This window comes from Oryzias latipes, chromosome 16 (genome assembly GCF_053564925.1).
Source record: "Oryzias latipes strain Hd-rR chromosome 16, Olatipes_Hd-rR_3.1".
NCBI lineage: Eukaryota > Metazoa > Chordata > Actinopteri > Beloniformes > Adrianichthyidae > Oryzias > Oryzias latipes.
In genome coordinates, this window is record NC_136252.1 from 12,716,088 (window position 1) to 12,730,833 (window position 14,746).

Genomic DNA, 14,746 nt, shown 5'->3' on the forward strand with positions numbered 1-14,746 from the left:
AGGGAAGATGTGAAATGGGGTTTGCAGATACAAAAGCCTGGGCCCAATGAAGAGCTTTATTTCTTAGTGAATTTATGACCAGCGTGATTTTGCTAAGGTCTGTCTGGTAGTACCTGGGGGCTTGCTGGAAGATCAGCTGGCATTGTAATAGGAACCCACCGCAGGCTATGACGTCACCATGAAACGGTTCCGGTTGAAGTCGGAAGTTTTCCGGTGGTTCGGCTGAACCGGAAACGGAAGTAGCGATGTTGCCGGAAAATTGAGTGGATGATCCTGTAGCGGATTTAGCATGTAGTCCAGTTAGCTCAGTAATAGTTTGTGTGATACCTTTGATTCGTGATATCAGGTCCTCTTGAACGGCAGTGACACGAGTGATGGTACTGTAGAGAAGTTCCAGAAATAATCCTTGTTGGGAGACTGTCTGATGAAGATCCTCCGGGTCAGCTGGGTCGGTGTTTTGGCCAGTCCGTTCTGTCATGGCTAACAGAACTAAACAGACCCAGACGCTGGAACCCAGAGGAAGACGCAGGTGAATACTGTAATGGTTTGGAAAGGTTTAATATTCAGGACTTGATTAGAGGGTTTTCTTTAGTGAAGCGGCTGACTCCGGGGAGGACCCACGACGAAGATGGAGGGTTTACGTCCGCTCGTGACGTCACTGGTGGTTGTGACCGCCGCTCATGATGGGCTGAAGGCTCGGCAGAGGCTCGTGGTGGATTGAAGGAATGGCAGAGGCTCGAGGCTTGACAGGAGGCAATGACAAGGCTGTGTTCCGGAAAGGCTGCTGACGCAGGCGACCACTCGTGGCAATGAATTCCTGGAGACAGGTAAGAGTATGATCTTAGACACAGGCTTAAAACAAGGGCAAAGAACGTGACGATATTGTTAACCACCATCAGGGGCAACGGACTGGCGATGAATACTGGTCCAGGAGCTCCTTAAATAGGCAGGTGGAGAAGATGAGTAGAGTGGTCGCAGCTGGGCTGAATCAGGGAACCAAGCAGAGAGGGGAGGGGGAGGAGTCTGACAGAGGCACCATGACAGATTCAACAATGATATTGATGATGTTTTATTAAAAAGCAATCCAACAGTTTTCTTTGTGTTTGTTTGCATGGGGTGAAATAATACAAATGATGACAGTGAGCATTTTTTGCTGTAACAGAATCTATGCCTTCCCCCTGTTCTTTACCATTGAAGTTGGAAAAAAAAATGCAAACAACTATGACAAACATGAAAGATAAACTCTCAACAGCCAAAGAAGAGAACACACCGGAACTTGTGTGCGCTCCCACGACCAGGACACAAAGTCTGGTATCAGAGTGTTCCGAGTGAGGCTGGCTCTGAGCTTCGTCTGTCCTGTTTCCACCAGACACTACATAATGGGAACGGCTAAATGCGTTAGAAGTTGGAAGAGGCTTGGTGCAAAATGTCGAACCTATGCAAATGTTGCAAATCTTGCGCAAGGCTTTTTCTTTCACAGCTCCATTCCAATGAATGAAAGACTTGGTGTGATATAATTCCAGCCGGACAATTATTTATTTCTTCTTCTTGATCAATTTTCAAACGGTTGGCACTTCTGACAATTAAAAAGCACGCTATCCATAGGTCGCTACCAAACCCAAGTCCCTGATTAGTCCATGGTCAACTGGTTTAAATTTAAACAAGCGTTCAATGGCCATGTTTTGTAGGTTGAGCTTCCCAAACATCCTCTGTTTGGGAAGCGAAACTCAAGGGAGATCATCCCCCTGCAAAAACTAAATGAGATTTTAAGCAGCTTCCTCTTAGCGTGTGCATTAACAATCCCACTAAACTATTGACAGAATTAGATCATTGACCAGAAGCTAAATTGTGATGAATAATGCTGTTTCATCTTTGCAGGCTGGAAAACACGAATGCCACTTGGGTGAATCGTTTTCTTCTATTTCAATGGTATAATTTGCGCCAACAGACTGCCTCTTTATGTGTGATGTGAGTGGCAGCTGAAGGTAAGGGTGCCTTGGCCTCAATTTGCACCTGAAAGGCTTCTTCGTTTTGTCTCTGTTTAATTGTGACCGTGTATTTAACTGGAGCTTTTTGCATTAAAACAATTCCCCAGTTGTTTGGTTTTGTCTTTGCACATCTCTCTCGTGCTCAGGAGGACTCCCACACAGATATGCTCCGAATGGCGTTCTGGTGAACAGAAAAAGAAAATGTAAATGACTTTTGTGTTCATTAATTATGCTATAAAAATGTAAATTGCTTCGGTGACAAAAATGCAAATGGACTGAGATAAAAGTCTCTCCTCTGTTGAAAGAAAATGTATAAAAGATTCATTTTCTAAAAATGTCTCTTTATGCAGGAAACTGAAAGTAGAATCTGCAGCAGCCTTCATCACCTCTGCGCTGACGAATAAACCTGAAGCCTGACCCATCAACTCTTATACACAGCGCACTTAATTAGAAGTTGAGGATTCATGCATCCTCAGAGCTTCAGCATATATCTCCTTATTAGATCTGAACCATGTGAACTCGCCGTCTCCAAAGATCCTGGCTGAAGGCAATGAGGTGCCCCTCACTCCAAAGAGAAAGAAGGAACAAGCGGATCAAGTAGAAACCAGTCAATCAATGTTATTTTTTCATCACAGCATCCGCAGATATTCCTGGTCAGACTTTGCATTTATAGGAAAAATTTGGAAGCAGTGAAGAAATCTATGAAAAATGGAAAAAAAAAAAACAGCGATGACCCCAAAAAAAGTAGAGGGGGGAGGGTTATATTTACTTAAAGACCCACTCCAAAAAAATCGTGTTTTTGGTTTTAAACATGTTCTTGTGTCGTTTTACCACGATGAAGGACACATGGAAATTATGATTTAATTTCGACTGCTTCTGAGTATTTCTTTATTGAAATTGATGTGTATCAGAAACAGACAAAAAATGCCGTTGGAAAAAGCGTGTAGCAATGATGTAGCATAAGCTCCCTGCTCCGCTCCATTCTGATGCATCCACCTGCAAAAGACTAGAAGATCCATGAAAGTCTTTATTTTCCTCATCTGAGTTGGCATCTGGCTCAAAACTGTACGGCTGGATAGCTCTGATATTGTTCGCAATTCTTGATAAACTGCTAATGTTATCTTTCAGTTTTTAAGGGCTGTAAGATAGCAGGAAAGGGTGTAAACAAAGGGATGATGGGTAATGAGGACAGGCTTACTCTGCACCAAAGTCCCGCTCACAATTCAGAGGTGAATTTCTTTTTTTTTTATTTCTTTTTTTAACTTGTCCTGTCCAACAGCTGGGCAAACAGATGAGAGCTGAAGGCCTCTTGTGTTGGACATATTTTACTTCAACAACAGGGGTTATGAATCTTCAGACAAACCAGAGGTATGTCTGAATAAACCCCTTTTGTACTTGAGGCCAAACTTTATTCATTTTAATCATATTTGAAACTCTTTTGTGTTGAACTGAACGGAAAAGGAAAGGAGGGAAGAAGAGAAAGGGATGTTAGAGAGAGGGGATAGGAGGGTGATTATAGAGGGGGGGGGGTAAAACCATGAAGCAGCACAAAGCAACAAGTTGCTGGATGCTTATAATCATTACAGTGAGGTTCAAATGTACTACAAATTTAGAAGGGCCTGTCCACACACGCACACTCAAGCGTTATAAACATACCTGTTGGTTCCAAAAATGTTCACGTCAACATGTACAACACAAATATTGTTCACACACACACACCTACAACTCCACTGTGGGCAGCAGTGGCTCAGGCGGTTGAGCAGGTCGTCCAATGATCGAAGGGTCGGCGGTTTGATCCCCACTCCCCCCAGCCAACTGTCGCTGTGTCCTTGGGCAAAACACTTCACCCTCCTTGCCTCCAGTGTGGCTCCACTGGTGTGTGAATGTGTATGAATTCCCCCAGTGATGGTCAGAGGGGCCGTAGGCGCGAACTGGCAACCACGCCTCTGTCAGTCTGCCCCAGGGCAGCTGTGGCTACAACAGTAGTTTACCATCACCAACTATGAATGAAGAGTGAATGAATAATGGACACAATGTAAGCGCTTTGAGCGTCCGGAAAAGCGCAGATAAATCCAATCCATTAATATTATTATTAAACCAACTTGCGTGAAATATTTCATTCAATCACGCAGAATATTAGTGCAAAGGTGAGCTAACACCTGTGCTCCTGTGAGGGTCTATGTTATTCTAAAATGCATGATGGAATGTAAAAAGAAGGAGGGAGAGTGTCCAGTCATCCCCACACCAAGACCCCCGCCGTAGCAGTAGTAGCAGCTAGAACCCCCCCCAACACCCGCACGGTTGCAGATAGAGAACAACCGCCCCCCGGGTGATCACATCCGCCCACCCAGGCCAGGGCCAGCAGGACCGTCACGGGGGACCCAAAAGCCAGAGAGCAGGGAGGCACGGGGGGGCCGAGAGTGCAGCTCCAGCCCAACCAGGGGAGCAGGGAGGGCAATACGCGGGGCCACGCCCCAGAAGACGCCCATAGCCCCAGACGAGCACCTCACCACCACCCAGGAATTCTGGACATCCCCCCGCCCCAATCCCAGGTGCTAGCCTGGACCCCCCAAGGGAGACCCGCCCTTACATGTTGTCATATACTAAACACAGAGTTTAAAGATTATATTTGGTTTTCAGTATTTTGAAAAAAAAATGTTTTGCTCATTGGCAAAAATCCCCTCTGGCCACGAGCGGGAACTATCTCCAGAGGACTAGCACTTCCTGGTTCTCCATACTCCACTTCCCATCAGCCCCAGCTGTCCCTCCCAAGAGTCCCACAGCTGTTTGCCATCAGTTATCACTCCCAGCAGTATTTAGACTGGCCTGAAAACACAGTAAGTCAAAGGGCGTCAGTGGCTGTGGTGAACTCGTGGAGCTGATGCAACCAGCATGACGGCAAACCCTGCCAGGTTGGAGGAGCTATGCACTCCTACTGCTGGATCCATATCTTGGATCCAAGTCTTATCTAACAAGACTATGAGCCGGAGTCAGGAGGATCCATGTGCAGTACTTTATTCAGGACACATGGAGAGGTAGGCAGCTGACAGACGTGGGTCAAAGACAGATGAGAGTCGGGGATCAGCAGAGGCAGATGGTGGAAGAATGCTCGGAATTGTTGGGCAGAGACACAAACAAGACTTCGCACTGAGTGGAGTCTTGTTTGTGTCTTCCCATTGAGCTGAGCTCAGAAGAGCTGCAGAAGGAGCTGGTATGACATGACAAGAGCCTGGATATGGAATCACCCATCGCGTTAGCCATTTACGGTAATTGGATCACTTGATGTGTTCCCGGTCCCCGCGCTCCACTGCCTATAGTTACCCTCAATACACTCCACACCAATCCAGCCCTCCCAAACTGCACACCCTGAACCGATGCAACCTTCTTCACCAGGTCTTGCGGTACTATGGATTTCCTGAGAAACATTGTGTTGGACTTGGGTCCTCTATTCACGTTCCAAGTATGGAGAGCAATGTGCGAAGGCCTGAGCATCACCATCAGCCTAACGTCAGGTCAAAACCTAGAGTCCAACGGCCAAGCGGAACGTCTGAATCAGGAGGTCAAAAAAAAATTAGTAAGTAACAGCACTAAAAGATTAACTGACTTTTAACAGTTGATCTTTTTATACCCCCTCCCCGGACTTGCTAACTTAAATTGGTCATTTTTAGCTAGATTCAATTAACATATTGCTACCTAGGATGACTAAAAAAGTATATTTTGTGAATTAAATTATCTTTCTGTAACTTATTTAGGTTTGATGTAATTTTTGATTTAGAACTCAGACATTTCTGACATATTTTTGAAGAGAAACTGGAAACAAGTCATTTTTGCTTTTGGGATTTGTCACCAGTTGAAGCTAAAAGTTTTCTATCTAGAATAGACAACACAAATGAATTCACTGTTTCTCTAAAAGGGAATTCAATTTATTTATGAATTAAAGTCAGAAATGATTATTTATATAGCACCTCTCACTGATTTAAAAAAAAAAGAAAATCTGCAGCTCATCCAAAACTAATTGGAGATGCATTTTTACTAAAAAATTGACAAATCTCATTTGCAAATGCTATCCAAGTGTAATAGCGAGTAAGAGTTGTCATCACCCCCTTAGATCAGTTGTGAACAAACACAATGACCCTTCAGAAGACTGAGGAAAATGGCTGGTTGGGGGGGGTTGAATTCATGAAATTTAACAAAAACTTTACAATGGAAAAGACTTTCCATAGACCTTTTACTTTACTATGGAAAAGATCTAAAGAATATAAAGATGAAAGCACCAATATAAATAAATTATTAGTCAAATGGATTGAGAGGAAAGCTTTTTTCCATAATTGAGTTCTGAAGAGAAACTGTTGTTTTTTTGTGTGGATGAAACACAAATGAGAACAATTAAATCACTTCTCAGCACCTGTTGTGTAATATTTGAAGTAATGGTATTGAAAGGACAGTTTGAAATCTCAGTGTTCTTGTTTGACTCTCAGTTCTGCTTTATTCCTTGCATCAATATCAATCCTGCAGAAGGACTCACATCTTTACATCTGATGGTTTATGTATTATTAGTTGGTGGGGAGCCAGACATAAAGAAAACGGAAATGCATCATAGTTTGTGTGCAACAGAGGCATTTTATTTATCCCGCAGTTTGTATATCTAGATCCTAGTGGACTTGTCTGGTTCCTGCTGCAAAGTTCCTCGGCTTTACTAAAACAAAATGTTTTTCTAAATGGAGCCTCGCATGAGGCTGTCAATCTGAAATCAGTTCAGGATTCAAAATCACACTTATCAGGATTGCAGGAGCATGTTCATTCCTGCACAGAGAGCTGCCAGCGTCACAGACCTCCATCCACTGGAGCTGAGATGGTGTGAGATTGTGTTTCTGTGGATCTGCTGGCCACCTCTCATTAGGGCTGACTGTGAAACACTGTGGTAATAAAACATCAGCCTGGATAGGATGATACAAGTCAAGACAAAAAGCATTGCTGCTCCGGCATCTCTGTGATGTCATTTGTCATGTTTTTCTGCAGGTCAAATTCAATTGTTCTTGGAATCGAGGACAGACGAGGTGATTAACATGACATGTTTGTCATGACGGAAGAAAGAAGGTGGGGCAGGTGCGTGATGCAGAAGTGATTTGTGCAATAAAACAACACACGGCCTCCTCATATCCAAAATAAAAAGACATTTAAGTTTGCTGTTTAATTTCAAAACAAAGAATAAAATGAAACAGAAGTGCCAAAGTGATTGAACATTTTATATCAAATCAAAAAGGCTGAGGACAGATTGTATAGTCTCCACCTGCTCCCAGTGTAAGATACAAATACATTCCCTTTAAATGTAAAGTGGTCAGAAAATTATGTAATTTAGGAAAATAAGTTTCTAAAAAGCCTAATCTTAACAGCAGACAACTCAGTAATATTTTATTTATAACCAATTAAAGCCCATGAAACATTTAATCTGAAAAATAGGCAAATACTTAAAATATATAATCTATATAAATCTGAGTTGTGTCAATGTCTAAAACTATTGATTTTGGTGCTGCAGACTTTTTCTTGAAAGGATATAAATTAAAATGGTTTTTTTCATATCTGACCTATATTCTGACTTTTACTGTGACTTTTGATGTAATATTTGTTTAAATTTATAAAAAAAAACGGGATCTGCACATTGGTTTTTTGGTACTGTTGAGTGTTTTAGGAGAAAAAAAAACAGGTTTCACCTGTCTAGTTTGTGCATTTTTAAATGTTAGAAATGTTAGATTTACTAACTGAATGTTCAATTTAAAGTTGAACGTTATTTTTTTATAATCATACAAGCTAGCGTAGCAAAGCTAGCCTTTATAACTCGTAAACTGGGTCCAGCTACCTCTGGCTGAAACATCATGGCGGGGTTAGAACAAAAAAGTGACATATTTTTGGTTCCAAATCGACACGCTTCTAACAATGTGTGGAATGACAAAATAAATGTGTGTACCAGACCCTGCTATTTAGTAAAATTACACACAAAAACCCCAAACTTCGATAAGTCCATGAAAAATGCTTTGAATCACATCATAATTTAGGCTACATCACAGCAGCAAGCAGCACTGGCTGTGGCTCAGAACTGATTTGATGCATATGCAACTTACCTGAACAACTTATAAAATGAAATGTCATAAATAAAAGTGCCGTAAAGAAAGTGACGATTCACACGTTTTTTGAAATACTTTTCAATCATATTAAAAATATTTTTTAAATATTTGCTGCTAATAACAAAATCCAGCCCTGGATGGACTTAAAATACGTGCAGTAGTGCAGCAATGCATCTTCTCTTCTCCCACCTGAACTTTTGCTTGCTGGGCGGGGGCTGATCAGGGATCTTGTACAATGTGCATGTGCTCCTGGGTCCTTGTGACATTAGATCAGCTCATTAATTCAAACTGAGCCTCAGTTTAATTGACAGCGATTGGAAAAGGAGAAATACTCAGAAATGCAAAAATGAAAAAGTTTTTTTATTACATTTGTTCTCTTTCATAAGAAAAATGCCACAAGTACATGTCAAAAACTCAAGAAACGTGATTGTCATTGGAGGGGGACTTTAACGATAGTGATTAATGAACCAGACAGAAGCCTGTGGACCAAATCGGCACGGTTGTAGACTTTACAAAAGTGAACAGATCTCCAGAAATATTTTAAAAAGAAAAGTTCCATTCGAGGCGAGGGTGTCACGGGTGTTCCAGCAGAGAGGGGTGTACCAACAGGTCTCCAAATTGAAGCAATGCCCTAAGAAGACACCTATTTACAACAACAACAACAAAAAAATAGTTAAAATGGTTCGTCCGATGTTTTTTGCCAGCAGGTTGGACTTATTGTGAATCGGTATAGCACAAATACATGCACTGGCCACAAGATTTGCATATTAACTAAATATTTAGGTTGGAACTAAATATTTAGTTAAAAGCTAAATATTAAAATCTGTTCTTAATATCTAATTTCGACTTATATATTTATGTAACAAATAAATATTTAGCTATCGAACTTAAATGTTTAGATTGGAAAATAAATTTCTAAGTTAGATCTAAATATTTAATTCACAAACTAAATGTTTAATTTTATAAAAATGTAATTATACAAATTTATTTTAAATGTTTAGTCTGTAAACTAAACGTATGAATAAAAACAACATTTAACCTAACATTAAATATTTAGCTTGCTAACTAAATACTTAGTCTGGTTTCATCTTTGCAACCAAAAGAGCTGGAAAACAGACAGGTTTTTGCCTGTGGAGCAGTGAGAGCTGCTCTGATATTGCAGCCAGCTCAGAAACGAGACAAAAGGAGTAGACTTCCATGTTTGTTTGTGTCATTTTTGCTGTCATTGTGAGAGATGCTTCTTTTAGCAACCTCTGAAAAAAGTTCTTCATGTGATTCTGTGCTTCTGGTCTTCCTGTCAGATCAAAAGATGGAGTGGGACTTTCAGTGCTTGATTTTCAGTTCAGCCTCATCAGGTTATCTGCTTTTGTCACCTCTTTTGTTGCTCTTTTTGTACATGGTTTAGTCACAATTTAAATTTAATTATCAAAGTTTTAAGCTCAGTTTTTTATCCCAGTCTTATTTATTTTCGGATCCATCCATCTATCCATTTTTTGACCTGCTTAATCCGTTTCAGGGTCATGGGGTTGCTGGAGCCTGTCCCAGCTACTGTTGGATAAAGGTGGGGTACACCCTGGATAAGTTGCCAGTATGTTACTGGGCCTACTTTAAAATTTACTAAGAAATTGGAAAATATTTGATTTTGTTGAACCTGGCACAAACTAGGACCAAAAACCTAAACAAAATCTGCAAAATTACAAGAAATCCCTTCAACACAGAAAAAGAGGTTCACTTAGGAAAAATGTACAAGACATTTTTAAAAATAACCCAGAAAACAACAGATCTAAATAAAAAATTTTAAGATGCACAGAAAAGTTCACAAGCACGATGGAAATCATTGCAGTCATCTATCAGCTGACTCATAAAACGATTGAAGTGGAACACCATGATCAGCCGAGTCCAGCACAGCAGGGGAGAATGTACGAAGGCAAAATCCATTTCTGCATGAACCACTGCTGATCTTGAAGTGAATGACTATGATTTAAAGATTTTAGTATAAATCAGTTCTGGAACCATGCTGGCACACTGACTGTCAAACAACAGTTTTTAAATCAATGTTCAAGTATGCAATTGTGGCAGTTTTAGATTTTCACATGGTAAATGGTGTATACTTTACATGGTGTATGCTTTATGGCTGAAGGTATGGTCTCTTCCATCTCCTGGGGTCCAAACAAAGGCGGCTGATAACCATAAACCACCTGAAAGGGTCACAACCCTGTGGCAGAGGAAGGAAGGCTACCCAGACCACATTTCTGGCCCAAGATGATGGCCACAGAGCGGCTGCAAGGACATCTCCAGCTGCTGGTTAAGTCTCTCCGTCTGTTCATTAGTACCTGGCAGAATTTTTACCAGAGACAAGCCTTGAATTGCTGGCGGAGTCCATGGCAGAAGGGAGTTTGGGTAATGGAATAAAATGGACCATTTTGGAGAAGTTTGACAGTTAGTTCACAGTCCCCAATGTTGTAATTACTTTCTGCCGTAGAGACGTCGGGAGAAGAAGGCACTTGGATGGACCTTGTTGCCTATTTGGCAGCGTTGTGAGAGGATAGCCCCAACCCCTGACTCTGAGGCATCAACTTCAACAATAAATTGCCTAACGGGGTCTGGCACGACAACAGGGGAGGAGGTGAGTAACGTCTTGAAGCTAATCTATGCTTGGTCAGCAGCATCAGACCAACTGAACCTCACTTTACTAGACGTAAACACATGCAGAGGGGAGGCGACCTGACTGTAGTTTCTAATGAAACAACAATAAAAGTTAGCAAACCCTGAGAGTCTCCGCTGTGGGCCACTCTAATACCGCCTCAACTTTAACAGCATCCATGTGGATCTTACCTGCAGAAACCACCAACCCCAGAAATGTAGTGGACTTAACATGAAACTCACACTTCTTTGCTTTTCAATAAATAAGTTTTGCAACAGTCGTGTCGCAATACCTTAGACAAAATCTTTTTTATCATGGAAATAACTTAACAAGGAGATGCCCAACACATTCTACTGGGCTTTGATTTGTTTTTTGTCAAGTCATGAAAGAAAGTATTATTTAATGAGGATTTTAAAGAATTAACATTACTTTTGTATTTAAATATACTTTCCACTATGTTGTAGTGTGTTTTCCTCTACTGTCTGAAAATTAAAAGGATGAACAAATAGTGTTTTAAATAAACAGATTAAACGCACCACACGCTTGAGAGTGAAGGTCTTTTGTTTTTTTTAAACCTTAAACATTTGTGCTGACTCTAAAAAATGTAGATGTTCAGTGACAGTTGGAGAAGTAATCTTCATGTTCAGATGTGAATAAATATGCAGCTCACCAACCAACCAAACAACAACCAAATCCAAGCATACTCAGAAAATTGTAAGAGGTCCAAAAAAAAAAAATTCAAACAGAATATCAGGTTTTTAATGTTCAGCTGCAAGGACAAATTTCCACAGCATTCTATTTATTGAAAGGCTGGATTTGAAATACAGAGAAGTCACACAGACGTCAGCAGAGTCGGCAGCTGAAGAGGAAACAGTTCAGTGGTGCACAAGTCAGTATCACATTCGTCTGTGTGCCTGCAGGCTACTGATTGACTGTAAATGGAAAGTTAGCATCCGAACTGTGTCAGAAACCAGAAATCAGAACCCTTTTTCCCTCTCATTTCTTCTCAGAGGCAGCGTTCTGTTTAGCCCTGGGCACAGACGCCTGCTTCATTTTGATATATGGCAGCAAGTTTGAGCCCCATGTTTAGCTCACTGACGTCACAAGGTCCAACTTCCTTTATTCGTCGTGCTATTGATATCCCACCGTTCCTCTTCTCATCAGTAATCGTCTGACTTCGGGGCTTCTGCCTGCATGGCAGATCAAAGGTGAAAGCCAAAGGGACCATTTTAAGGAGACCGACTGATGAGATGCTCACTCCTCCTGTCCTCACACTCAGTGCCTTTTGATTTTTGCTTATGCCTGACCAATTAACTTTTACACACGGGTTACTTAAACAAAAGTTGAGGACTGGATTTCAACATCCATGTGAAAAAAAATTGTAATTTGTAATTACAAGAACATCAAAACTTTGTCCTCTACAAAAAGAATACGGGACTCTGGGTCAAAGGCACAAAACCAAAATAAGAAGAGCAAATTAGACCAATGAGGCAAGAAATAATCAAGTTACCACTTTATTTTTTCTGTGACAATCAAAAGAACAAGCAAATCTGCCATGGAAAACGCCTAGAAAAATCACATGATCTTAAACGCAACATATATATTATATATTGGACCATTTAAACTATATGCATGTTAAAGAAAAGAAAATGGCTGATCATCATTGATCATGCAGATAAAAACTGTAAATGAAGTGGATGATTTGTGATATGCTTCTGTCAGGCTGTGTCTGGACGCTCCTCTCACATTATCAGTCATTTGTTGTAAAATCAATCCACTGTTCTTATCATAATCAATTACAATTAAGAAAACAAAACAGTAATAATTACATAAAAGAAACGATTAAAGATTTTGCAATAAACTCTGTTGCATGAATTTATGTAACAGTAGCTTTAATTTATATGTAGGACTATCAAGGAACTCAAATTAAAACCGGGATGGTTGGTTCCAGTAGATCCTCATACTTTTTAACATGATCACTTTTAAAGACAGTTTGCACTATTATATTGTTTTTAACACAATTACCAACATGAATACATGAAATTCCACAGAAAGCATAGAACCAGCTTTGGTTGTTAAACTATTTCCTCATTAGGGGGTTAAATTTTAGCCCTTAACAACAAATGACAAAGTTGCCAACTTTGAAGATTTCAGGTTACAGACGTTACTGTGAGGGAGCAGCCCCATCCCTCTGTCTGAGCGAGCACACATGCACCTACATGGTGGTGCACGCATCAACATCATGAACAAACCCTTCTGCTGTGAATCAACAATTTTTTACAAATTACTCTTCATTTCTCAAAGTCAAGACCTTGGGTGCACACTTGGTCATCACTAGCTTTCAGCACACACACACATACAAAAGTTTACCAGCAGCAGGGCGTCTTAGCCACGCCCCCTCTCCTTCATGGACAGCCAACCTGAGGGATTTGTTTATCCTGTTTATACAATGTTGATGTCAGTCTTTGAGACTGCTGTTTCTAATTTAACTTGTTTGCTTTTTTATCTTTACTTTTCGCTGTATAGTTTAAGTGAATTAATTGTGTTTGAATTTAAATGTAAAATTAAATGAAGGGCTGAGGTGAAATGTTTTGATAAATGACATATTTCTGAGAATAATTGTTTCTTTTGAGTAAAATGTCTAATTAGGTGGTAGTGGCCAGAAGAGGTGGTACCTCACTCTGAGTGAGTAGAGTAGAGTAGAGTAGAGTAGAGTAGAGTAGAGTAGAGTAGAGTAGAGTAGAGTAGAGTAGAGTAGAGTAGAGTAGAGTAGAGTAGAGTAGAGTAGAGTAGGAACCCAAAACACAAAGGAGTTGATTTGTTCTAAAGTCAGACAAATATTCACATAAGAAACCTGTTGGACTTTCCTTTTTGGTGTGTTGTCGTCATTTTTCCCCTCATCCCTGCTTTATTTTTTTTTGTATGCCCCAAAGACTTTATTAAAAGAAAAAAAGCCCTATGAAATCTCTTATGGCTTGCTCACTTTGGATGTTTTTCCTGGACTTCCTTAGAGAACCCCACAACAGTTACAAAATGTTCCCTTTTCAGCAAATCCCTTCAGGGGTTGCCACAGGCGGTTTGACAGAAATCTATACACTGAATGCCCTTCCTGACCCAACCCTGTATTCAATCTGTGCTGGGGACCGGCACAGGGTGACTAGGCAGTTGTGTGAAGGGTCTTCCTTATGGACCTACACTGGATGAAGCTCATTGCACCCCCTGGGAAACAAACTCTGATTTCCCATGTGTCAGTTCTGCACAGGGCCAACTGAGCCATCCAGCTGTCAACAAATGTTACAAAAACTGGTGAAAAACAAAACGAAACACATTCAATGCTCAAAATTTGGTTACTTTGGAAACAAGCAGAGCTGCTTCTCATAGAAAATATACATTTTTATAGTAATTTCAAAAATAATATTTTTAGACTTTGTTTTTACCACAAGTTGTATGAAAAAGAAAAGTCATTACAGAAGTGAGCATGAGAGAAAAAGGTAATTTATAAAATATACCTGTAAGACAATTTACTTATTGAATTATATCCCATGTTCTGAAAAGAATAAGACACAGAAAGCAAACGACAACACTAAATACTCAGATAAATGGTTCCTAAAAGGCACCCCTGAGGGAACAGGATGGCAGAACAAGAAGAACAAGGAGAGATTATTTGACCCTTTAAAAATACATTTCAGTAGTTCCACAGCAACAACCCAAAAATGTATTTTGAATGAGTTTAAATATTGACATCGATATGATTATGTTTTTTTTATGTTTGACTGATTTTTTTTAACCACAATGGTCTTGTGCTATAACACGTGATGTTCCTATTTTACTGTTTTAAGATTAATTATTGCCGACATTTTTTTTATTACATCTTTTCACCTTTTTATTGTTGTTGTTTTGTCAGAATCTGTCACTCGTTACAGCATTGATTTTCTGGTTGTGTGACAGCTGCCTTGGGAGTTGACTAAAAACTTTAGTGAGGTTCTATAATA

At 40.3% G+C, this 14,746-nt stretch overlaps 1 protein-coding gene and 1 long non-coding RNA gene across 2 annotated transcripts in view; both read left to right on the forward strand.

Moving 5' to 3' along the window:
- The first annotated feature begins 5,381 nt into the window (after window positions 1-5,381).
- LOC110016761 (uncharacterized) lies at window positions 5,382-10,385 on the forward strand. Its single transcript, XR_002874881.2, has 5 exons — window positions 5,382-5,562; window positions 7,008-7,094; window positions 9,412-9,465; window positions 9,627-9,671; window positions 10,251-10,385. It is a non-coding gene; the product is annotated as an uncharacterized LOC110016761 (long non-coding RNA).
- A 223-nt stretch (window positions 10,386-10,608) lies between these two features.
- lars2 (leucyl-tRNA synthetase 2, mitochondrial) overlaps window positions 10,609-14,746 on the forward strand; it is a 45,858-nt gene continuing 41,720 nt past the window's right edge. Inside the window, exon 1 of the mRNA XM_023963894.2 lies at window positions 10,609-10,736. The gene's annotated coding sequence lies outside the window, so the exon portion shown is untranslated. The remainder of the gene's footprint in view (window positions 10,737-14,746) is intronic.